Source organism: Dermacentor albipictus, chromosome 1, assembly GCF_038994185.2.
Source record: "Dermacentor albipictus isolate Rhodes 1998 colony chromosome 1, USDA_Dalb.pri_finalv2, whole genome shotgun sequence".
NCBI classification, from domain to species: Eukaryota; Metazoa; Arthropoda; class Arachnida; order Ixodida; family Ixodidae; genus Dermacentor; species Dermacentor albipictus.
This window is the reverse complement of record NC_091821.1, coordinates 468,938,745-468,962,674: the sequence shown is the minus strand read 5'-3', so window position 1 is coordinate 468,962,674 and position 23,930 is coordinate 468,938,745. Positions and strand designations below refer to the sequence as shown.

Genomic DNA, 23,930 nt, shown 5'->3' with positions numbered 1-23,930 from the left:
CTAGCCACACCTCCCACTGCCTACCATGTGCCCCATAAGGTGTGATTGGATTTCTTGTGGCCGACTCTGGCACGACCATGTGATATGGTCAAGAGATGGCCGCCCTCCGCACCAAGGGCAAGTGTTGGGATACCGGGTGGGGTGTATGTGGTGTAGTAGGAGTAGGTGTGGGTATGTACGGGTTTGTAGTCGGCGCCAGTCCCGCATTTGCGCTGAGTCCAAGGATGTGTCTGGAAAGCTATACCGTTGCCTTCCTCGTCTCTGTGCCTCCAAGATGTCTTTTGCTGTTATCGGAGATATTACGAGAGTGCGTTCCGCCGCTCGGATGCTATATTCTCGAGCGGGCGGTCCGCCCTCTCGTTACCCCTCACTCCGGCGTACGCCGGACAGCACGTAATAGCGTGGTGTGCCGTGAGATTTCTTCCTAGGATTTTGATGGCGAGTTTGCGCAGGGTGCCTGCCATGAAAAGGCGACATGCCGACTTCAGCGTCACGTATAGCCAGAGCCACCGCAGTAGCCTCTGCTGTGGCCACCGACTCTGTTCTGACTGTTGCGGAAATAGCAGTTTGTGCGTTTGTGGCTACCACAGTGAAAGTTTTGCTATCCTGTTTGAACGCGTCCGTGTAATAAACCTCCGGATTTCTAGCGAACCTGCGTGCGAGTGTCCTGGCCCGTGCAAGGTGCCGTTGTCTGTGGTATTTCCCGCCGATGTTTTTAGGGATTGGGGACACAGAGATCTGAGCTCGTAAGTTCGGTGGGAGGAGTTCTGCTTGGTCGTTACAATGTGCCGGTCTGAGTGGATACCCTAATCGACGGAGAAGTGTTCGACCTTGCTCCGTGGAATTGAGCCTTTCTCGTTGTGCAATCAGTGTTGCAGCCACGAGTTCTGCAAGTGTGTTGCTAATACCCATTGCATTAAAAAGGGTCGTGCTAGTGCAAAGCGGTAGACCAAGCGCCGCCTTATAAGCTGTGCGTATAAGGGCGTTTATTTTAGTTTCCCCTGAGTTGGATACTTTTTGGAAAGGAAGGCCAAAGGTTACACGGCTTATGATAAATGCCTGTACGAGCCTTATCGTCTCTTCCTCCTTGAAGCCTTTTCTGTTTCTTGCTACTCTGTTTATCATCCTAGACACGCTATTAACCGTTTTCCGGAGATTTGCGATCGTGTGCGCTACTGCTCCATTTTCCTCTATCCATAGTCCGAGTATCCGAGCTTTAGATACCTCCTGTATTGTTTGACCTCCCAGAGCAAGCTTTATCGGAAGTCTATCGTCCTTTCGTGTATAAAGTGCTCTTACTCGGATTAGTTCGGACTTATCCGGGGCGCAATTCATGCGAGCTTTTGTTACATGATACTCAACAATGCTAATTGCCTTCTGGAGGGTTTCCTGACGTTCCCCTAAAGATCCCTTTGCGGTCCAGAGAGTTACGTAGTGCGCGTAAATCGCATCTCCTAAGTTTGGGATCCCTTGCAATTTCACCGCTAGTCCTTTCATACCTATATTGAAGAGTAGTGGTGAAAGAATTGAACCTTGCGGCGTTCCTCTTTTGGGGGTCTGTAATCACCGTGGTAGTGCAGGTGATGAGATTTAGCTAGTTCACATTGCACTTTTTAAGTTGTAAGGCGAAATCCTTTAGATCTCTATTTCAAGGGGTCGCCTTGTGAACAGAAAATATTACGCGACCCAGTATGGCCAGAAGCGACCCAAAGCATGTCCCGCCGTGTATAAGAGATTATTGATTAGCCCAGTTAATTAATGTCTAAATAATAATTCCGTTAAGGTGGATTAAGGATGATTAGGGTGTATTAAGGTGCGTAAACAAGTATTAAGCTGTATTAAGGAGGATTAGGGTGGATGAAGGAAGATAAAAGTGCAACAGGGTGGATTCAGGTGAATTAGGGTTAATGAAGGAGTATGGACGTCAGACTCTGGAGTTTAGCAAGACGCGTAGCGCCACCTGCCGGTGCGAAGAGGCAGTAATTCAGTAGTGCGAACCCCGACTCCCTTGCTAAGTTGCGTATGTAGCTAGCGACTGCGAAACAACGATTTAACTAGATTTTGGTCCATATTGCGAGTGTTTTGCGCATTTAACACCCAGACAGAGAGCTATGAATTTCTACGCTAGCCGGACGCGCCGCCGAACTGCCATAAAGCGCTTGCTGGCTCACTTTTCAGACTGATGGCGGAAACGACGGCAACCGCGATAGCTCCGCGCGCTACGAAGAAACGCCGCGATCGACGCTACTGTTGTGCTGTAAATTGACATGAACGTGAAGGACGGAATAACAACGTTCAATTTTACCGATTTCCATCGCGATCGTATGAAGCGGAAAGGCGGGAGCACTGGATACGGGCCGCTCAGCCTGCTGGGTAATCGGATTACTTGCATTCCCCACAACACAGCGGCTCGCATGAGAAAGTGTGACCATTTTGTTCTTCTGTAATTGTGTTGCATAGCCCTGACGGAGCACCGTAGTAAGCAAGCGAAAACTCAAGAATCTGCAGCCGCCACTTCGTTGGTAACAGAAAAAACAACGTTGCGAACCATCCTGCTTATGTGCCATCGATATCTCCACCTTTTAACAGACGTCCTCCTCCGCTTGACCCAACAAGCATCGTTGTTGGGTCAACAAGCACCATCTAGAGCATCGTTGTATCGCGAGCTCATTTCTACTCTCGGTATTTTGTATGTCCAGCGCCGATACAACAAGCACGCTTCGCAATGTGCTGAGCCTGTTCGACTGCGTTTTTCAAATGTGAGCAATCAAGTCGCTGTAGGAGCACTGGACGAGTAATTGCGAAGTAACGCGCGTGCGTAAAGAAAAAAATGTCGCCTTTATTTACATTTATTTGTGCGCGCTTGTTGCTCGAAGCGTTTGAGAAAAGTTCCAATTAAGCTACGAGCGATGCTGTAGCTCCTGCGAGAAATGAAGATGCAGCGCGTAGGCACTGTAGGAAGCTTCTTTCGTTATGATCGCACGCTGTTTGCTGCCTTGGAAAACGTTTTCCGTTTGCTGCCCTGGAAAAGGCTCTGAAAGGATTTACTCTCTGTAAATAATTGCGAGACAAAACATTACGATAAAATGCATGAAAATATAGGAGGTACTCATGTCTTGTGTTCAGGACATATTCAATATGAACCAATTTCAGATGCTTAGATTTTTATGCTGATATGCTTATACACAAACGTGATGCTCACTGTACTTGCGAGTTGCAGCACGCCGAAATAACCATTGAGACTTTAGTTTATATTGTACGGGTACTTCGCCCTGCTGAGCTTCTTTTCCGAAGCGTGGATGGGCGGAAGACGCTTTCCAGGTACTTGATTTTTAAGAAACCGTGCCTCAACGCAAACGAAAGTGAAGGGTCCATTGTGGCCTATGCACCTTCGCTTGCGGACAGCTCTCCTTGCACTACTCAGTTCGCGCCAAGGCTGCGATGGGGGCGCTGGTGACGGGTTTTTCCGCAGCGCCGCCTGGGCAGAGTCTGAGGTCTACAAAGACCGATAATGGTAGCTTAGGGTGTATAACGGACGATTAATATTCGTCAACAAGGATTAATGCGTATTCAGGAGCATTACGGTGGAATAAGGCTGATGAAGCGGGATTAGGACCGATTAGTTTGTATTAAGGTGGGTTATGGTAGATTAAGGTGAATTACAGTATGCTGTAGAAGGCTTTCGCATTCGTATCTCCTATGCGGTACCTAGGACACCATTGATTTTTTTAAAATTTGCTTTGAACTGCACTTTCATGTGCGCGTCAGTGGACGGAATATTTGTTTTTCTCGCGGATACAGGCAATGTGCAGGAGGTGTTTGTACGATCGCGCACGCTTGCTGTTGATATGGGCATCTAGGCGGAGGCCACGAATCTTCGCTTTAATAGCGAATGTTTTAAAACCACCTTTTGTTCTTCGGGGAAATTTTCTCATTGATTTAACAGGAGCCCAAATCATTGCATCAATGCGCTTTGATTACGAAGGTTCAGCAATCAATCATGATTGTGGTCATGATGTAGTTACGCAGAGAATATTCTGCAGGCAATAATGTTTAGCACTACAACATATTTTATCCTAATCCACTCTAATCTATCTTCAACCTACTTCATCAACCTTAATCCACCATAATCCTCATTCATCCTGCCTAATCCACCATAATTCTCATTAATGCACCTGATTCCACGTTCATCTACCTTAATCCACCTTAATTCTACTTACTACACTTTAATCATCCTTTATACACCATAATCCATTTTAATAGAAACACTAATAAATCATTAAGGAACACTGCTATTCAGTATTCATCTCTTATACACGGCTTGACATTCTTTGGTTGGCTTCCGGCCTTCCTTGGGTAACGTAATAGTTTCTATACCTCTGAACGCGACCTTGAAACAGATCTAAGGCTTTCGCTTAAGCCACACGCAGAGGCATATGCCACCAATCAGTACTAGATTTGACGCACAATGCAAAGCATCTCATCATGTGGCAGATAAATTTTCTGAGTATAGCACTCGCCTTATTTTACATCAGTATACACCAGTCATACGGCTTTAAGAAAAACAACAACCTCCTCATAAACGTTGCATTCAGCATTATCGATGGCGTTGTCAGTATTTCTCAAAATTTTCAACACTACTGGGGTGTGCAACTCGCCAAAAATAACGCGCCTCTATGGACTGCTTACTCTATGGGCTGCCTTACTTAGTAATTCAGGGGACCAATTGCAATGCATGCTCAATGACCTGGAGAGGCAAAGCAGAAGAGTGGGTCTAAAAATTAATCTGCAGAAAACTAAAGTAATGTTTAACAGCCTCGGAAGAGAACAGCAATTTACAATAGGTAGCGAGGCACTGGAAGGGGTAAGGGAATACATCTACTTAGGGCAGGCAGTGACGGCGGATCCGGATCATGAGACGGAAATAATCAGAAGAATAAGAATGGGCTGGGGTGCGTTTGGCAGGCATTCTCAGATCATGAACAGCAGGTTGCCATTATCCCTCAAGAGAAAAGTATATAATAGCTGTGTCTTACCAGTACTCAACTACGGGGCAGAAACCTGGAGGCTTACGAAAAGGGTTCTACTCAAATTGAGGACGACGCAACGAGCTATGGAAAGAAGAATGATAGGTGTAACGTTAAGGGATAAGAAAAGAGCAGATTGGGTGAGGGAACAAACGCGAGTTAATGACATCTTATTTGAAATCAACAAAAAGAAATGGGCATGGGCAGGACATGTAATGAGGAGGGAAGATAACCGATCGTCATTAAGGGTTACGGACTAGATCCCAAGGGAAGGGAAGCGTAGCAGGGGGCGGCAGAAAGTTAGGTGGGCGGATGAGATTAAGAAGTTTGCAAAGATGGGATGGCCACAATTAGTATATGACCGGGGTTGTTGCAGAAATATGGGAGGGGCCTTTGCCCTGCAGTGGGCGTAACCAGGCTGCTGCTGCTGCTGATGATGATGGACTGCTGCGTCCCGTCCGCGGGAGCCCAGAAGAAAAAGCGTCCCGTGCACAGCGCGCGCAGCCGGCGGGCGAGGACAATCGAGGAGAAATGCGCCACGTGGAGGAGAGTGTCACTTCTTTCAAATTATCAAGCGGTTTTAGCACCAAACAGATGCTGCGTGCTCCGGCATTGAAGGGCAGCCGTGGATTCGCCGAGCGCGATCTCATAAATGCGACATATCGCGCAGTCCCTTCTTTCACGGCGTGTGCATTCTTAATTGGTGCTGCTACAAAGACGCCGTTTAAACGCGACAGTATTGTATGCTCCATCAAGCGAAAATCCCTTGGCGTATAGTTGACATGACTGAAACGTTTTACCAAATATGTCCGAAGGCGCAATGAGAAGACACGTCGAAAAATGCTTTGTTGACGTTACATTTCTCGGGGAGGTAGGTGTAAACAGGGTAAATTCATGTATATGAAATAAAAACTTGGAATATTTCGGTCTGGGTGCGAATGAAACCCGGATTAAGGATTAAGGATTTGAAGGATTAAGGACTAGTCAAGTTGCTCTTTTGTAACTTTTTTCCTTATATCCTCCATAAACTTGCATATTTATGGAAATAAATTCATTCATATCTCTGGGGTGAGAGTCAAGCACGCTTCCCCGCCGCCATGGCGGCTCCACGTTTCTGACTGACTAAATGTGGGTCTAGTGCGTATGTCATGGCAAATGTCACGTCCCAGCCATGTTTCTATAAAATAAATAAACACTCGCTTACTGACTAAATTAACAATGACAGTATATGTGCGCATGACTGAACGAGGACGTAGAAAGAAACAGACACGCGGAGACAGCGCAGTGTTTGTGTTCTGTTTCTTCGTGCGTCCTTGTTCAGTCGCGCTTACACATTCTATCATGGATTCAAACGAATTAGCCCGTCAACGTGTTTTAACTAAATTAGCCAGCACGGTGGCACGAGCGCACAGGTAAACATGAACACACATCGCTCGCTGATAGCGTAAAGTGTCTGTGAAAACGCTGGAGTTGGGAATGGCGGCAGCAGCAGCGATCCAATTGACCTCCGTGCATCTGTCGCTTCAACGCGCACGAAACGTCGAAAGCACAGAACATACGAAGCTACCGGCACTACGCGCACTCTACAAACATCGCAGATCGCTTAGAAGATGAGGCCCGCGCGGGCGTGTGCTTTAGCCACGTCGCAGACCGCTTTCAAGACACACGAGCGCCGACAGCGCGTCCCAACAGCGTCCGCCAAAGGCGTCTACTATGGCGTCCGCGATTCGCGTGGCCAACGCCGTAGTAGACGCAGCGGTCGTCTCCAATCTATAGGAAGCGGCGTGCGAGGATGATGATGATGATAGTGATCTAAGGAAAGGAAGGACGCTTGATTCTTGCGTCGAAGCACCGCAGCAGCCGGCAGAAAAGAACGCCCCTCCTCCCGCGCTTGACCCCCATGCCTCGCGCGCCACAGGAAGGCACGCATCTGGGCGGCGTTCCTCGCTCGCGCACGCGAGATTCAACCGCGTTTGCCGGCTCAGCCTCACAAGCTTTCACTCCTACGGAACCTCACAAAGACGGAAGAAATACGCCTGGGGTGCGATTTTGTAAAAACGCCATTTTTTATGCCAATACATTTTCGCGTGACGTCAGCGATCTTGGAAATAGTGGTTGCGTATGCACGACGTTTTTCGGATAGTCCAATCAGAAGCTCCCTTCATTGGCCGGACGTTTCTTTCGCGTTCTCATCTCTTTTTCCGGAGCTGTATAGCGAATTTGTTTTGTAAAACGACACTTAATAAAAGCTCATTTCCATCTGCGTAAATCAAATTCATTTTGTTAGCTTACGGCGCAAAATGTGCCGCATCTTAAAAAGTGCAAACGCAAGTATTCCTATTTTCGAAGCCGTAGCCACAAATTAGTCGGATATGCATCGATTCCATGCCGTTGAGCGCGCGCAAAATGGCCGCCTCTGTTTAACGGACAGCTGACAACCCCTAGCCTGTCCATAACGTAGCGCAACTAATTGCGGCCCACAGTGGTATACTAACGTCTGAGAAGAATCAGCGCTGCTTGCAGGATCCGTGAGATACAGGAGTGAGGTGAGTAAATATTGCTCGTGTAGTGCTCGCATTGTCGTGTGGTTTTCGGTGCATGTACTAACGTGTGATAATTTCTTTAGGCAGGGCGAACAAGAATTACCCGTAACACCCGAGGACAAACTTCGCAGCATAATGGATCGAGAACTGTCAATGTACTCAGCAACTTTCAATAGGGCACCGCCACGACCGAACAATACCTTCGTCAAAGTGATCGCATCAACAGTAATACTTTCTGGGCCAGGCGCCCCTGCAGTGACGGTTACGTTCCGAGAAAGAAGCAGCTCCAACGGTAAATGTGAGTAGCGACTTCACCTTCTTGACATTAGTGGTATAAAAAGGCAAAAATAATTAATTCGTAGTAAGCAATTTACGCAGACGCTTAGCTTAGACAGAATGTTTGCCTCTAAATTTCTTACAGTGTTGTGGGCTGGCTGAAATTCCATAGTTTAAAACGAGAAAATGGCGGCAAGAGGGCCACGGGTCTCCAAGGTGCAGGCCACTATTCTCGTACAGTTCATCGAGCAGCACCCATACCTGGCTAAAGATTCTACAGAGTTTTCGCCACGTATCACTGGTTCTCGAAAAAACCAGCTCTGGGAGGAGGTGGCGGCGTGAACGCACAGGGGCCAGCCGTAAAGTCCACCAGCCGTTGGCGGAACCATTGGGCCAAGATGTCCCATAAAGCTAAAGAAGCGGCCAGGGCCGCGAGCAAGAAGAGGTTAGCATTCTAATTATGCTGCCAGTAACGTAGTTTCACGTAATTGTTGTGGTGGTGGTGTTTGCAGCGCAACGGGAGGCGGAAAGGTCGGAGGGGGGGGGGGGAAGCGTGCGTCCTAGATGTGCTATGAGGGCCGGCGGGGTTCTTGTCCCTCCCTCCCTCAATTTGTCGCCGATATCAAGGTGCGTACAATGGATTTCAAAAAGGGTTGTTTGCGTGACCTGCGGTGGCCTCACAAATTTTCAGCATTACATTATAACACAATGCAAAATTTTTTGAACCATTTTCTTTTCGTTTTTTTTGCAAGTGACAACATAGCTTATGTACTCTGAGCAGCAGCTTGTGTAAATGATGCGCATTGCGCACACTGCTCGCGATGTCTGAACACTACTCTGACTGCAGGACACAAGCTCTGAGGAAGCTGCGGGGCCAAGCCGTTCCCACAGACACGCACCAGCCACAGCTGTGTTCGTGGTGTCGGGCCCTGCAGCTGTTGCTGGGTCAAGTGGCCTTACACGTAAGGGAGTGACCTAGCTTTTGTAGTAGCATTGTTTGCAGTTGCTGTATGATCTTGGTATGAAGTACTCCACTGTGCTGTTATTACCCTTGTGTCCAGAATGAATTCAGCTCTTATTCGTGGAAGAGAAATGCAAGCCTACAAATGACATGATGTTTGAATAGAGATTCCTTGTTCTTATATGTTACTGTTACCAGCAAGTTTCTGTGGCATTTTTTCCTGTAACTACGCGACTGATTTGTGTGTCATTATTGCAGCTATCCAGCTACAATGGCATTTCAAAGTGACTGGTTAGGACAATCAAGCTGTGTGGGTGGGATAACAGTGAATGAGCAGTGTTTGCTTTTGTCTTGCATGAAGAGCCAACGGCTAATCTCCAGGAACCGCAGCCTACCTCTTCAGAGCCGCAGGCACACCGTAGACAGCCGAGGCAGCAGCACCTTGAGGGTGCCGTGGTGATGGGTATTGCCGAATACATTAGGCAGGGCCACTCGGCCGAAGCCAGGGCTCAAGAGGAGGCCCGGTTCCGCCAACAAATGCTGAAGCAAAACTGGCAGGTATGTGTAACGCCACAGACGTATATTTTTCTGTGTCTGAAATTGATGAGCATATGACCTCTCTAAAAATTATAATGATCACTAATATTGTGCCATTACCACCAGCCCGGATTCCGAATCTACAAGATGCAGAATTTATCCTGCGAGCGCCCTTTAGAGAAACCCGGGGCTGCGCCGAAAGGCACAGCGCCCTAATTCTCGCTTGACAAGTCAAGATGCTGAGCTGTCAAGCAGCGGTGTCCCGAGGAGAAGCATCGGCGAGCGACATCTCCAAACGTGCAACCAAGTGCTAGACAGCCCGGCGCCATACCTCCTTTTGCCTGGAGGTCACCGCGCGCGGCAACTTTGAACCGGGTGGCCAGCGGGATCACTGGTTGGACCTCTCGAACGACCGTCGAGTGCTGGCTTTGTATTGGGCCGTTTGAGTGACAATGGTTTCTCGGGGCATTATAAGCCCCGACGCCGCGGCGTGAAAAACCGGATCCACCGACCCACCGGGAGCTGCTCTCGAGTGGAGTGAGATGTGTCACGCTTTGGAGTCTCGCCGGATTTCGCCGTGCGGGAACAGTCGCGTTTGCTGTGAGCTCTCGGCCCCAGTGCCGATCCGATCTTGTCCTGTATAATGACCTGTATATAGTGTATAAAGTCCCTTTTGTTATTCTCACCGACGCCCGACTCGCAGTCTTCGCTACCAACGCTCTGTCACGAAACGGGTGACGAGCGCTACGGGACCACCTCAAAGTCGTAACACTAAACAAGCATAACGTATACATGTAGTGCTGTGGTGATCATATCTTGTACACATTTGCGTGATGTAATATGTATCGGTATGTACACAATTATGTGGCAAAAAGAAAAAAGTGGCGTTAAGTTCAAGGAAGCAGGTGTAACCATCTAAGACATTTTAATCGAATGGGACTTCACAAGTCTTATGGGCCAGAAAAATATTTTCAGTGTTTCATTACACAATGACAATAGCCTGCAAATGCAGATGAATGCAACACACCAAGGCCTTGTTACTGAGCTTCTATAATTAAACTAATTACACATATTCTTTGCCAACAGCAGCACAAGGACCACATGGAGAGCCTGCGGTAGCTTAGGGTGGAGGTGGGGCAACTTCATGGTATGCGCGAAATGCAGCAGCAGCGCCTCGAAGTGGAGCGGCGGTCTCATGAGACCAATTAGCGGCTGCTTCAGCTGCTGCTGGCTGCACTGGCGCATGGTGGCGGCCAAGCCCCTCCCCCTTCTCAGGCCCCACATAATTAAAGCAAGCAAAGGTAGCACAGGCAAGGAATTTGTGACCATTTTAACGCGACAGCGTTAAGGAGCTCGTGTCGCGGAAAAGCCGGTGTCGTCGGCGTCAGTGTCGGCGGCGTTAGCCGTGAGCGATAGATCCCGGGAAGCACTTCAAATAAAAAACAACTTGCAAGATGGGCTGGGTGGGAATCGAACCAGGGTCTCCGGAGTGTGAGACGGAGACGCTACCACTCAGCCATGAGTTTTTTTTCTTTATTGCATGGAATTATCAGTAGTGTCTAACCAATGCAGTTACATTACTTATGAACATACATGAGAAACAAATTCACACATAGTATGCAGTCCAATGACAGTTCGAAATTCTGGCAAACAAACACAAGCGTCCAGACACGAAATCCATTCAGGTACGGGATCATATGTAGCCACCACACTACGGACTTGAGCAGTCTCTTCTCAGAAGATAGACCTTGTCGACAGAGGTGGCTCGGCAAGTCTGTCGATCATTCGACTTCTACATAATGAATACAGTCCTAATAACATAAACAAATCGTATGGTGTATTACTGGCTGTCGTTTTGAAAAGAAGGAACCAGATACCATAATATGTGAGAGGAAAGTCTTTTTTGATAGTTCTTTATAAAATGTCCCAAAAATAAAATGTGTCATGACAAAGTATCAAGCAATGTTCTATTGCCTCGGGTTGATTGCAAAGTCTACAATTTGTATTCCAGCGTACATACAGTCCTTTTTCCTGAAGCCACGTTTTAACTGGCAGTGTGAAGGTGCGCAGCTTAAAGAAAAACGTTTTCGCTGCTGGCGCAATGCACATTCTACGGACACGGGAAAGAACATCTTGACCAAATAGAAACAGATACGGCTTTCGGTACAGAGGTTCAGGGAAAATGTTATCTATAAGTGCTATATTTAGCGACGTGCGAATAACGGTAACGAAATATTCAAGGGTGAATCTGGCTTTTAAGAATGAAATAGTGTTGACAAGTTCCTTTGGGAAGCCCCATAACGGTAGTTTGTCGTGACAAAAAGAAAAGGGAGGTGTGACGCAAGACGTGCTCGATTAACTGCTAGAAGGAATGGATGACGGACATATTTAAGGTAAAGTAAGCGCATGACCAATTGTCGCACAAACAAATGCACAATACCCAGGCCACCCTTTTCAAACGGTAGAGAAAGGTTGTCCCGTATCATGGGTTCCCATGATGAATGCCAAATAAAACATGCAAATATTCTATAATATGCCTGGGCATGGACACGTGAGCAGTGCAAGACCTGCAAAACATAAAGAAGCTTAGAAACGAGAAATGTATTGCATGCCTTAGCTCTCGCAAAAATGGAGAGATCACGTCCCTGCCAGGTTATCACCTTTCGACAGATAGTGGTTATCGTGGACGTCCAATGAGGTCCACCATTACGGAAGTTATCGAGAGGCACTCCAAGATGTTGCAATGGACACTGATTCCAATGAATCGCGAATACAGAGGGAGTGAGCACCCACATGCGTAGCCAAAAGCCTCTACTCTTGTCAAAATTTACAGTAGCTCCTGCAGTCTCACAGAACCGCAGGGTAGCGTTTATTGCCTTGCTAATGCTTGGCTTATCGACGCAAAAGAAGGCAATGTCATCTGCATAAGCTAGCACTTTAATTTCCTCATCGGCATACCTGTATCCTTTAATGCTCGAGTCGCAAAGCACGCTTAAGCAAAGCGGTTCTAAGCATATGGCGAAGAGTAAAGGCGAGAGCGGACAACCCTGACGAACGGATGACTGTACCTGTATTATATCTGAGAGGGTACGGTTCACAATTAACTTTGTAGTGCAATGTTTATAACAAAGTGTTATACCATTGTATAATGCATCCCCTAACTGAAGATGTCGCAGTTGGAACAAAAATTCGTGTTGAACCTTATCAAAGGCTTTGGCGAGGCCAATCTGGAGAAGAGCTACTTGATCCGTACGACCCTCTATGCACTCGAGGACTGAACGTGCGATATGAACATTTGTCTGTATAGAGCGGCCTCGAATTCCGCATGTTTGATCATCACCTTCTAATTTGGTAATGACTGTCTGCAATCTATTTGCCAGTACTTTTGCAAATATCTTGTAATCCACGTTACATAACGATATCTGCCTATATCCGTTTACCCTCTTTATTATTTCATCATCAGTGCTCTTTGGTATTAAGGTTGTCTGGCCCTGATAGAAAGATGGAGCAAGCTCAACATATTGATAGGTTTCCTCGAAAAGCTGCTCAAGAAAAGGACACAGGAATTACTGAAATTTTATATAAAATTCAGCACTAAGGCCATCACGGCCAGGCGTCTTGTTCTTCTGCAGCGTTTCGACGGCAAAATAAATTTCTTCTCGAGTTATAGGCCCATCAACGCTGAGTCGATCATCTTCTAAGTGTGGCATAAGCGAAATAAACTGATCAGCGTTTTCTTCGTATGCATTCTGCGGCTTAATTGCAGTGAAAAGATCTTTATAATGAGCTTCACATAGGATTATTATTTGGGACGTTTCTGTGTATACAGACCCACCAGACTCAATTTCCAATATTTGCTTGGAAAGCGCGTGTCGCTGTTCATCACCGAGAGCCCTTTTTGTGGGCTGCTCTTCTGTGAAGAGAGTTGTGCGTGAACGCACCACTGCTCCTTTGTACACTTCCGTCTCATATTTCTGTATTTTTGCGCGAACTGTATTTATTTCATCGCTATACAACCCTGGTTCCTGGCTTTCGAAAGCGTGCAGCTTGTGAAGTAGATCATGAAGCTAATGCTTTTCAGCTTTTTTTTTCTTTCAGACAGCACACATGAAATGGCAATCGCCTCATTTTTTACTCTATTTTTCAACACTTCCCATTCAGCAAACGATAGAAGCTGTTGACGTTGTGTTATTTCTAGCCATAATTATTTCACTTTGGTTACAAAACTTTCCTCTCCTAAACGTTGTGCATTAAGTTTCCACAGTTCCCAGTTTGGAGCATACTTGCGAGATTTTCGGGGACCCCTTGAAACAGCTACTGAACAGTGGTCTGTGAAAAATACAGGCTTCATGGCGTAGTTGTAAATGTGAATTGAATTGAATAATGGGGTTTTACGTGCCAAAACCACCTTCTGATTAAGAGGCACGCCGTAGTGGAGGACTCCGGAAATTTCGACCACCTGGGGTTCCTTAACGTGCACCTAAATCTAAGTACAAGTTGTGAATGTGAGGCCAGAGATTCGTCGAAACATACAGACAATCAAGTCGAGCATGGGAGACGCCTTGAAAGTGCGTGAACCGCACCCAAGAAGGTGTGTAGGCTCCCACGTCTATTATACCCCTGTCAAACGGGCGAGTGCACTTACGGCGAGTGCACTCGGTGAGTGTACTCTCAGATGAGTGCACTCAAGTCGGAGTACGTTCACGGAACGCACTTTGCTGGCCGAGTGCGTAGCCTCGCCGCCAACGGTTTGAAGGAGTGCCTAGCCTCGCAGCCAACGCTTTCAACGACGCAAAATGTAATGCACAGAAAAAGGACACAGAAGTTCATTTCAGTTAGTAAATAAGTTTTAACAATATAATTTGTGTTTAGCGAGAAGCGAAACAGCACAATAAAGAAACAAATTTATCATGTGCGCAACTAACGGCGCCAGAATGATGCGGCACTGCGGCGCCACCATGTTCATTCAGTTCTTGTTTATTTTGGTGTGAAAGCGTGCGGACCACGCCGGTCGTCCTTTGAGCCGTGTGCGTGGTATTTTGTAGTGTAGCTACAAAGCGAACTCGCCGTCGTTGCGCCGCTTTGGGTGACTGCTCCTGGAAGCTCGCCGTCGCCTGTCCTCAGAAATTGTGCGTTAATTGTGTCGAATATGGCAGCTCAAAATGAGGAGAGCTGCCAAGGCAAAGAGCGCACGACTTGGACAGATCAGGAGACGCGTGCGCTGATTAATATTTGGGAAGATATGTTGCCAGATCTTCGCGGTGCCAAAAGAAACCTCATGGTGTACATGGCCATCTCTGAACGGCTCCGTGCAGTGGGAATCGTAAAAAGCACGCAGGAAGCGAAGAAAAAAGATCCAGAACATGAGCAACAAATACAGGTAAAAGCTGATTTATATTCTACTTAACAGCGACATTGTACATGTATTTTACTTGAGGCAGCTGAATAATTTCATGTATTCGTCGTCTCTTGTTATGTCGGACTCTTTTGTTGGCATTTGTGTTTGTCCCAAAGCTGCACGTGGGTCACTAAAGAAGGCATTGTGAACAGTCCCGGATTAATTTTGACCACCTGGGGTTCCCTAACGTGCAATGGCGTTGTACAGCGCTCGCACGTTTTTGTAGTTCGCCATATAAAAGCAGGAGTAGCTGACGGGATTCGATTGTGGCTCAGCAGCCGAAAGCCAAAGCGGCGAGTCAAAAATTGCTTGTTGTCGCAGCAGTTACGCCACAGAATTAACATTTTCGGTCTGTTTTATTTCCCCTAACTACAAAGAAAGTATTGCGGTTGTGCACTGCTACAAACATTGCAGCAAACTGTGGCGTCATTTTTAAAAATTCTATTTCAGGCTACTGACCAGGACAGGAACAAAGACCGGGTCTGGAGGAATGCAATAGAAGTTTTACTGAGACCTTCACCGTTTCCTTGGATCGCTGCCGGCCAATGATTCCACCCTCATGGAAGAAAGTGGATGTAGTGCCATTGATGGCACCTCTCCAGAGGAGGGATCCACCGTAACATCGTTCGGTAGTAACTGGTGCAGGTGTCAGCCAGTCGAGTTGATATAGTACGATGCACTGGCTGTCGCATTCACATTCAGTGCAACATATATTTTGTTGGCTTAATATTCAGGGTTTGGCGAGTTGGTTCATGCTTTTATTGCATGTTTGAAAACATTATAAAAATGGATGAACTAGGAACACTGAGTAAAATGATAAATGCTACATTTATTGTCAGCAGAATAGCAGAAGCCATCATTCCATGAGCACATATTTTGTTCGCAGATGTTTGTTTATGCTTGCACTTTTTTTTTGCACACATCAATGTTTTTATTCTTTCTTCAGCTGTTCAATGGCATGTTGCACGGTGGAGTGGGCCAGCCCCCAGACACACCTACTGACTCACTTTCTGAGCGAAGCTCAGAGTGTCACGTGGTGGAAGCCTCACCACTGGATTCTGCTACTGAAGAGGAACCTGCAGCCGCTACACCAACAGCTGCAAAGAAAAAAAGGCTGGCTCCTCTCACAAGAGTGCTTTCAGAATTTTTGGAAGAGCAACGTAAACTGCGCTGCTCACTAGAGCGGCACAGAACAGAGACTGTGGCAATGCAAAGGGAGCGGCTCGAAATATTGAAGCGGAGCGAAGCTCGGGAAGACAAGCTGCTCGAAATAATGCAAAAGATGTATAAATAAATAATTGATGCCAGACATTATGTGCCCTTGCTGTCCTTTTTTTTGTTGGCGCGACAACTCAAGTGTACATTTTAGATATTTTTTAACCAGATAATGGCAACATGGCTTTTTAAGCTTGTTGGTTGATGGTCTGAAAATCAAACTAGCCCTGCGGAGAACAAGACAATAGAATGCAGACACACCGCACGAGCGCTCTCACTGTGTGTTGCCATTCTGTTGCGCTACAGTTCGTTTTCCAGGTAAATACAGAGCTCTGCTCTCGTTGACATCCTCGTATCCTTCTTTACTGTCCTCTGTCTGTGCCTTGGGATGGGCTTCATTTTTCAAGTCATGTCACACCAAAACTGCCACATTAGTCGAACAGCAAGATGTAGCAGTTGTCTTTAAAAAAACACAGTCACACAGTCAAAAATACCTGCTTCGCTTCAACTTGGTTCCTATTGCAATCAGTCATGGCGCGTGCTTGGCCTCTTTCCAAAAATAACTTGCTAGGGCGTGCCTTACCTCTTGCTCTCCCCCACTGCACTCTCCTGTGTTGCGTGATGGCTGTGCATACAAGTCCAAGGCACGTGCCTCACTTTCCCACTGGAGCTCTACACTGTCTTTCAATGCCTCACAGATATTGTGAAGTACACAAGCAGCCCGAATAGCCAGTTTGGCCTTGTTCAGCCGGCACTCCATCCTCTTCATCACAAAGCGAAAGCGTGCCTTCAGCCTCCCGAAACCATTCTCGATAATCCTCCTAGTCTTTGAAAGATTGTAGTTGAACACTGCTTCACGGCTTCCAGGCTGAGCATTTGGAAATGGCTTTTGCAGGTTCGGTGACAAGGGAAATGCCTGATTACACAAAAGAATCAGTGGAACATTGGTGCCCTCTATCATTGCCATGGGAGAGCTGAAGGTCCCATTCTCGATTAGCGTATGCAGCTTCCATCCGCCATAAACACTGGCATCATGGCACCTTCCGGGACTTCCAACGTTTATATACCGAAAATGGTATTTGTGATACACTACTGCCAGGAGTATGATGCTGTACCTGTGTGGGAAAGCAAATGTGGGTTCATCAACAATTGCTATGAAGATACGCATGGAAGTAGTCTTCACCACAGTTGTCTAGAGCACTGAAATGATTCCCTGTTGCCTACAGGAATTGCTATTTTTAGGCAGGCAATCAGTATCGAAGGTGCACAGGCATACAAATTGCCATGTGACTTGCACTGCAGCGATTGTACTGTAGCCAAGCTAGAAGTCAAATTTCTCTGAACTGAAGCTCACTGCTTCAGCACTGTAGACAAGTGTGTTGACTGTAATTTGCTGCAAAATGTAAAACAGGATATTCTTAGGATGACTCCTGCGAGCAATATTTATACTGAAAGCATTCAACAGGGAACATTTTAATCTGGTACATATAAATGCACATATACAACAGGAGGCACATAGTGTTACAAATTATGCAAATCGTATATCTGTCAGAAACGGTGCAGATGCATGTGCAGTAGTGAGTTACACACACGTCATCTGCAATGGCTCTTAATACTCTATCATAAACACGTTCATACTATTAAGCACGCATGCTGCTAGGTAGTAGGCAACGTTTGCATCCTTACATATACAATGCCTGATATGTATATATCAACCAGTATAGAATCCCGCATGAACCCTCAAATGCGAAGAAACTGCATTCATTTCTACGTCATAATGATGCCGCGCTAATTGCAAAATTTAGTCTGCCAGAGGCGAGGGGACCTACCAGCCTTTGTAGTTATAATAGTCCGCGGCGTGCTCTTTGGGCGGCGAGACAGGAAAGCAGCCATCCAAGGCGCCGATGGCTTGCGGGAAGCCTGTGAAGGCGTAGAATTCACGCATGTGGGCACTCATTTTGTTGCGATGTATTATTTGTAACCATTCCCCTTCAAGCAGGTCCACCACGGCGACACAGAATTCTTGATGTAGAACATTCTCAGTGGAGCGACCTATTCTAAAGAGACGGGCAATCGTTCTGTCCTCGGCGCTAGAGCACAAGCGGTATAGTCCCACTGCGACACGTTTTTCCACAGAGATCGGCGTCATCATGTTGGTGGTTTGCCGCTCAAGGACCAGGCGGCACGATTCCACTATGTACCGAAAGGTGGAGGGAGACACACGTAGCGCTTGTCTGAAATGAAATTCGCTTAGATTGGGTAAAGTGTCCTCAAACCATGTGTCACTCTTCACATACCGCCTCCGTTCCCGATGGTTGGAAGGATAATACTCTGCCAGGACGGTCAGGATGGCGAAATTGTTCGCCATGAGCTGATCCTCCACGTACCTGAAAGTTGTTTCTGCGTCTTGAAAGTCATCGTCTAGTTGTTGTTCTTGCCGTTGACGCCGGGTTCTCGCGCACAGATAATAGCCTAGAACTCGCTCATATTCTGTTCTAGCAGGATCATGAGCAGGATCAACTGCCGCCTCGCCGCACGCCGCCATGTTGTTTTGGATTGGCTAGGCATTCGTCTTGGCCAGCATTGACTTGCAACACGCTTTTAATAAAAGCATCTTCGTATTTTGTTGAGACAAATAGATGAAGTTTGTTTTTATTTATAATTCTACTTAAAACAATCGTTTTTAGCAGCTTTATCTTGTTAATTTACATATTTAAAAAACGCGCTCTTAGTCCGTCGCCATTTTTTTTACTGCGAGTGCACCCTGTTTTCCCGTTAAGAAGGGCGTTGCCTAAAGTGTGACTCAAGGTCCCGAAGTGCACTCCCCGTAAGTGCACTTAACCTGCCCGCTTGACACGGGTATTAGATTGTGATCTTCCGTTAAGAGGAAGCTTTAGCTCGAGTGCTCCTATCTAAATACATGTAAAAGGAGAATTCGCTTTTCTCGGCAACCAATGCACCAAATTTGACGAGGTTTGTTGCATATAAAAAGAAAAACTTCCAATCTAGTAATTGTTGGTTTCGAATTTTTGAGTTAGGTCGTCAGTTAGGTTGTCGTTTGAGTTAGGTCGTCAAGTTTACATCTCTGCAACTCAACCACTAAAAATGATATTACAATTCTGTGAATTGCATCGAGTAGTACATCCAAAACGGACAAAATTGATATGTTACACATGAATATAAAAAAAAACTTAAACCACAGGGAAATACAACTTTTGCAAAACCGTTGTAACCAACGTAACAAGTTCACGTAAGATGTAAAATGATATATTTAATTTGTCCGCTTTGAATGATCTAATGGACGCCGTTTACAGAACCGCTATATCAATTCTTGATGCAGAGCTATTAATTTGTAAGCTTCGTGCTTCTATTTTTTGAAATGGTGAAATGTTTGAAAATCTTTTTAAGAAAATTCAAGCCCTAAATCGAAATTTCGCTTCCAACAGTCACTAGAACATAACTCTTTCTTTTAAATGCGACAAATTTCATCAAAATCGGTCCAGGGGTCATTTCATCAAAACGTTATTGCGTTTTACATGTGTTTGAATAGGCCGCGTCGGAGTTGGGCCCGAGCTAAAGCTTCCTGTTAACTGATGCAGGAAAGTAGCGCTTGCATCATAATGATTAGTTAGGTATGAGTGATCTCTGGAATGACAAACACAATTGAAGTCTCCCAACAGTGCCAAATCTCTGTCAGTATCTAGGAGCGGAGCAAGTGAGAGGAAGAATGCCTTCCTGTCACTCACTTTTGACGGAGCATAAACGCAAATAAACCGCCAGTTACGGGAATGAAAAGAGAGGTCACAGCATATAAGGCGGCCTTCCCCATCAACACGTAGCGACAATGAAGAATGATTTAACTGCTTCCTAACAAAAAGCATCCAGCGGAAGCACCACATGCTTGGCTAAAACACACCTCGTAATCAGGTTCGAAAGTTTGCAGTGCAAGCTTGACTTCACCAGCAGACGATATCTTTGTCTCTTGCACTGCACCAACATCAACTTCATGCTGCCTAAGCACGTGTAGTAACTGCTGCTGATGCCTTATATTCCTCAGAGCACGTACGTTGAGTGTCGCTACACATAAGGGGAAGTAGCCATTTTGCTCACCTAAAGCTTTTGTGTTTCATCGCCCTTGGCCACAGGTAAATCTGTGGTCTTGCTCCCTTTGGACTTCTTTGTGGCACTCTCCTGACTACGCTGATAAAACCGGTGCGGCACATTATCACCAGGAGAAGGAGTTCGCTGAGCACTACGAGACACTTTCTCGGGCGCCTGTAGTGCACTTTCTGTTGCTTCGTCGTTGCATGGTGCCGGACGTTTCCTTGCCTGACTTATGTCCATCGCCTCTTCATCTTCTTCCTTGTCATCAGGGGGCTTTTCTTTAAGGCTTGCTAGGCCAGGTGGGCAAACTGAGTCATCCTCGCCTGTAGCTTCGCTAGTATTACTTGAGCTGTTGTGACTGCATTGCACTGGCTTAAGGACGCCTGGTCTTCGTCCCTAATGCCACCTGTAGTCTCTCCAGTGGCATCTACTACCTCGGTAGAATCCATGAGATGGTCCAGTTGTGGCTCGTCTGCGCTATATTGCCCAGAACGAAGCTGATTGGCGTAGGTGGACACGCAGGCGTACGCTGAGTGACCAAATCGGTGGCACTGTAAGCATCTCGGTGTTCTGCATTGTCGGCGAACGTGTCCCACACCCTTGAAACGAAGGCACAGCGGAGGCCTACCGGGTACAAGTACGAGGCACTGGTGTCCATAAATGGACATAAGGTGCGGCATTGAGCTTACGGTGATAGTGTCCTTGAGCACCAAGGAAACCTCCCGGTTTATTTTCACCCGCTGTTCCATACCAGTGCTTCTCCATAATTCTCTTTCCACCGACTTCACCTGACCATACGCCTGGAACGGTGGAAGCTATAGTAATTTAAGCTTGATGCTTTTAGTCTCCGGATCTATCACCGTCCACTTCAGCCCTTTGATACGGAGCTCACCACAGGCGACGAGAGTTTGTTTTGCCGCACTACTAGCGCAAGTAACCATCCATACATGGCTCATTTGATACTGTCCGACACCTACAATATCTGAAGTATTCACTACCTCAAGCAGAGCGTCTCGGAAGTCAGGAGCACGGTACGGTCTGCCACTCAAGTCCGCATGAAGGAAAATAGAATTCAAAACACCGTTACCGGTTGGTAGACGCGGGAGAACTTTGTACTTGCATCTTCGTTCAAAAACGGGGTCGACGATCATCGGCCTGGGGCCGTTACGCTGTTTCCAGCAGGGAGCATTGTCGAGCACAGCCGTTCCACACGGCTTCTTCTTCTTCATCCTTTTTTCGAGGAACCCGTATGGGTTTCCTTTGTAGCAATTGCTACGAACGGGTGGGCGACGAGAGTTTGTTTTGCCGCACTACTAGCGCAAGTAACCATCGATACATGGCTCATTTGATACTGTCTGACACCTACAATATCTGAAGTTTTCACTACCTCAAGCAGAGCGTCTCGGAAGTCAGGAGCACGGTACGGTCTGCCACTCAAGTCCGCATGAAGGAAAATAGAATTCAAAACACCGTTACCGGTTGGTAGACGCGGGAGGAGAACTTTGTACTTGCATCTTCGTTCAAAAACGGGGTCGACGATCCTCGGCCTGGGGCCGTTACGCTGTTTCCAGCAGGGAGCATTGTCGAGCACAGCCGCTCCACACGGCTTCTTCTTCTTCATCCTTTTTTCGAGGAACCCGTATGGGTTTCCTTTGTAGCAATTGCTACGAACCGGTGGATGTCTCATTTTCTCTTTATTCTTAACTATAAGGTAAGCGCGTTGATGCCTGATAGCAGCAAAGGTTCAGGTAGGATACCTAGACAAGATGCAAGGCTGCCAGTGAATAGAACCGCGAGCACACGGCTTATTTTAATAATAAGAGCGATTATATATAATTGCATTGTTATAACACTATGAGCAGCTTTAGTAATTTTAATATTTTTAAGCAGCTTGTGTTTCACACGGCGTACATATATTCGCACCAATTTGTCCCACGCGACTCCTATTTGCAGTGACCACTATAGCACTGTTTCGCTAAATGGTTTGGCTGTGTTCAAAACTTATCGTGAAGTTTGCATTTCTTACCCCTTTTCCTACCTTAATACATGCTTTCTCTCTTTTTAGGTTCCTAGCCACTGGAAACAGCTACCAGTCTCTGCCTTACAGCTTCAGGGTCGGAAAATCGGCAGTTTCGACACTTGTTCCGAAGGTGTGCCAGGCGGTATGGACCGTTGTTCTGCCTAGATTTTTGAAACCACTAAATGAGCAAAGCATAAAGGCTATTGCCGAAGAATTTTGCTGGAAGTGGAACTTTCCAAACTGCGCGGGAGCAATTGACGGCAAACATATTCACTTAGATGCGCCTCCGAACTCTGGTACCTTGTGCTTCAATTATAAGCAAGGCTTTAGCGTCAACTTGACGGCGTCCTGTGACGCCAGTTACAAGTTCACTTCTGTTTACATAGGATGCTACGGACGTGAAAGTGATGGTGGTGTATTCGCGGCGTCAGAGCTGGGGAAGGTTGTAGATAATGGACGCCAGAATTTGCCCGCCCCTTGTGAACTTCCAAACGGAGGCTCAGTGCTCCATTATGTGTTTGTGGCCGATGAGGCCTTCCCTCTCACGACAAATCTGATAAAGCCATACCCTGGCATGTAAGCGGCCAACAGTGGATTTACAACTACAGGCTCTCGAGAGCTCATAGGTGCAATGAGAATGCTTCCGGCGTTATGCGTGCGCGCTGGAGGGTGTTGAGGAACCGGATGAGCCTTCTACCAGACAATGCCGTCCTAGTAGTAGCTGCCTGCTGTTGCCTGCACAATTTCCTAATGCAGGAGGGAAGACAGGATGGTGGCTACTGTCCTCCGCAGTTCGCAGGCACCAACGGAAGCTCAGGAGAGCTTATTTCAGGTGACTGGAGGAAATCCACCCCACCACTCCCCCAGGCGTACCGGCAAGGTTCTAATACCTACTCTAGGAATGCAGCAGACGTGCGCGACAGCTTTGGCAGCTAGTTCCATGGACCTGGCGCCGTGCCATGGCAGTTTACCTGAAGGAATAAGTGTTGTCTACGGTCACCGTGAACGCATGGTAATTTATTTTGATGTGTTCGAGAAACAACTATTTATTTCGCTCCCAACCAAAGAACAACAGAAGAAAGAAGCAGTGTGTATTTTGTAGAAGAATACAGCTGAGGTCCAGCACAAAAAAATATCACAATTTCTATGCAATATGCCCTGGCAATAAAATACTTCGTTTAGAGCACTTCCTGTGTCTTTTACAAATACTTTCATTGTCACTTCGCGGCACAGAAGATGGGAAAGCAGCTTCCATTAAGAACTTGTGAACTCGGAGCTTTGTCATTTCTTTCTTGCGGTCGTCCAGTCTGGCTAAACGCGGCTTCATGCTGAGCAAGAAAAGTTCATCTTGATCGGTGTTCGATGACGATTTCAGTTCATTTAGCCACTCTCTATTTTCTATTAGGGCGTGACCATTAGCTCATCAATGTCGGCTTGCTTCCTCTTCTGGGAGAGTCCTTTTTTGTTGCCTGTAGGATGGGTGGGGCATGCAGTGGCACACGGGCTTGAACCGGCCCCGCTTGCAGGAGGTCTTTGACGATTACCTTCAGCGAAGTCATTGTCCCGCAGTGAGGTTGACGGAGCTAGTGTGTCACTGACTTCTGTGGCATCTGTAGCTAGGGCAGTGGGAACGTGTTCAATTAGATTGATGTCGTCGCTGCTGTCCATATACAATGACTGAAACAGTGCCTCTGCCGACGTGCTCGAATCACTGCTTGGAGTCAACGTACGCGGACGTCGTACTTCCGGTGCCACATGGCTGGGTCCTCCTTTTATGTTGGACACAGTGCTGCGTTAAAAGAAATGAGAGCAACATCTGTGACCGCCAGCATTAGGTGTCCACTAAAGA

General features: G+C 46.8%; 1 protein-coding gene and 1 pseudogene across 1 annotated transcript in view; one reads left to right on the top strand and one right to left on the bottom strand.

Moving 5' to 3' along the window:
- LOC135896913 (uncharacterized) overlaps positions 1 to 23,590 on the top strand; it is a 257,402-nt gene extending 233,812 nt beyond the window's left edge. Inside the window, exon 7 of the mRNA XM_070532463.1 lies at positions 22,127 to 23,590. The gene's annotated coding sequence lies outside the window, so the exon portion shown is untranslated. The remainder of the gene's footprint in view (positions 1 to 22,126) is intronic.
- LOC135909828 (uncharacterized) lies at positions 11,079 to 12,139 on the bottom strand (annotated as a pseudogene).
- Positions 23,591 to 23,930: the final 340 nt, after the last annotated feature.